Here is a 2447-nt window from a genome sequence, read left to right on the forward strand (position 1 = left end):
ACAGTCTTGATCATCATGTGCTACCTCTAGACTTTTGATCAGCCAGTGACTCAAAACATACTTATTGAATAACCACAAAGTATGCAGTCAGGTGGTAAGTGTTCAAGCACACTAAAGAGCCTTTTAATCACAGGCCACATTTCTTTTACTTTTCACAGCTTCACTCATGGTGCAAAGTGACCAGATCTTTATTTATACCATTTACAACCAGTGCTGTTGTAATAGAAGTCACCTCTAAAATTCAGTGGTTAATGATATATTTAGCAAATTAGAGTGACAAAAGCAAAGGTTTAGGCATCAAAACCAGGTGCCACATCTGGCCTGCCTCCTGGCTGAGGGATGCTGGTCCAGTTGCTTGACCTCTGAGTGTTTCCCCTCATCTGTAAAATTAAGATGCTGTTGTTCGTATTGACGTTGATCCCTAAGAGCTCTTGGTGTTAGGGATGACCCACAAAGTGCGAAGTGTCACCTGAATGTCACAGCTCTTCTTGCTGTAACTTAGGGTTGGCATCCTTGGCCTCATGAAATCTCAGAATATCCAGTCTGGTCCATAGCAGGGCTTCATGGAGTCAGGTGTGACAAATTTTCCTTGAACTTGATGGATGCAGACATACTTCAGGTTCCAGGGAAGCCATCTCTAGACCCATGAGTGGTGGGGCTTCTCTATAGAAGTGGTTGAGTAGCATCAGATTGGGTTTCTTGCAGGCTTAGGCATAATAAGCTCTACCTGACATTAGTGTTTGAAAATTACAAACTGATTCAGTCTACGGTCTAGATTCAACAGTTTTGAAACCTTGATTAATAGAGTAAAAGGAAAACCCACTATTTAAAGACCATCAGGTGTTTTCCTCTTTTTCTTTAGAGATAACATCTGAATTAATAATTCTTCTATTTGAGAAAAGGGAAAAAACACCCTTCATGATTGATTTTAGTTTCCCAAAGGGAAAGTCAAGACCCTGCTCCGGAATAGAGTTCAAGATAATGCCAAACTACATTGTTTTCTATAACGTCAAAGATGGTCTTCACTGGAGGTAGAATCACATGTCTTTGTTCATCCATTTAACTAGGATGCACTGAGCTCCTAATGTGTGCCTAATACTCCTCTTGACCTTGAGTGCTGCCTTCAAGGAGCTCACAGTCTAGTGAGAGAGAGCAGACACCAATGAAAAAGCATATAACTCATACTGTGTATTGTGCAACCAAGAGGACATGTGACTTTGATAGGCCTGGTGTCAGAAGGCTTCCCTGAATAAATGACTTTTAAGCTGAGGTCCACAGGATGAGTCTGACTTTATAGCCAAAAGGGGAAAGGTGCTCACATCAGCAGCACATAGACTAAAAGTGGAACAATACTGAGAGGATTTGCATGGCCCCTGTGCAAGGATGACATGCAAATTTGTGAAGTGTTCCATATTTTTGCACAGTAATGCGAAAGTGTTTAATGTTACTGAACTGTAGACTCAAAATCATTGAAATGGTAAATTTTGTTACACACGCTTGAACACAATAAAAAAAGAGGTATGGCAACATGGATGCAACTAGAGATTATTATCATACTAAGTGACGTAAGTCAGAATGAGAAAGACAAATATATGATCACTTATATGTGAAATCTAAAAGATGGCACAGATAATCTATCTACGGAACAGAAACAGACTCACAGACATAGAGAGCAGACTTGAGATAGCCAAGAGAGAGGGGGAAGGGAGTAGGATGGACTGGGAGCTTGAGGTTAATAGACGCCAAATATTTTATTTACAAAGGACAAACAACAAGGTCATACTATATAGAACAGGAAGCACTATCCAATCTGATCTTCCGGGATAGACCATGATGGATAATAATATAAAAAAGGATGTATATATACATATAATGTTGTCATTTTGCTGTCCAGCAGAAATTGGCACAATGTTGTAAATCAACTATATTTCAATAGAAAAAAATTCTAACAGGGGGATATGGTGTTGGGACAGTCCCACTGCAAGTAGAGGGACTGGCAGTTACAAATGTCTGTGGGGGAGTTCCTGTCATGGGGCAGCAGAAACGAATCTGACCAGGAACCATGAGGTTGTGGGTTTGATCCCTGGCCTCGATCGTCAGGTCAAGGATCCAGCATTGCCGTGAGCTGTGGTGTAGGTTGCAGACTCGGCTCAGATCCCATGTTGCTGTGGATGTTTTGTAGGCCGGCAGCTACAGCTCTGACTTGACCCCTTGCCTGGGAACCTCCATATGCCACGGGTGTGGGCCTCAAAAGACAAAAGACAAAAGACAAAAAAAAAATGGCTGTGTGAAGGGGGAGCGTGGGTGAAAGGAAAACCAGCAGGGCTGGTTTGTCAAGATTTAGGGGGTGTTGTGTGGCCCCAGGTGAGGCCAGAGTCAAAGACAGAGGTCAGACCACAGTGAACAGACAGAGATGTTGATCCCTGTCTTAGGATCAGTGGGAGATT

The 2447-nt window shown here is 42.2% G+C and overlaps 1 non-coding gene across 1 annotated transcript; it reads left to right on the forward strand.

Annotated features, from left to right (window-relative positions):
- The first annotated feature begins 1311 nt into the window (after positions 1 to 1311).
- LOC125119305 (U6 spliceosomal RNA) lies at positions 1312 to 1418 on the forward strand. Its single transcript, XR_007133065.1, has one exon. It is a non-coding gene; the product is annotated as a U6 spliceosomal RNA (small nuclear RNA).
- Positions 1419 to 2447: the final 1029 nt, after the last annotated feature.

Source organism: Phacochoerus africanus, unplaced genomic scaffold, assembly GCF_016906955.1.
Source record: "Phacochoerus africanus isolate WHEZ1 unplaced genomic scaffold, ROS_Pafr_v1 Scaffold_47, whole genome shotgun sequence".
Lineage (NCBI taxonomy): Eukaryota > Metazoa > Chordata > Mammalia > Artiodactyla > Suidae > Phacochoerus > Phacochoerus africanus.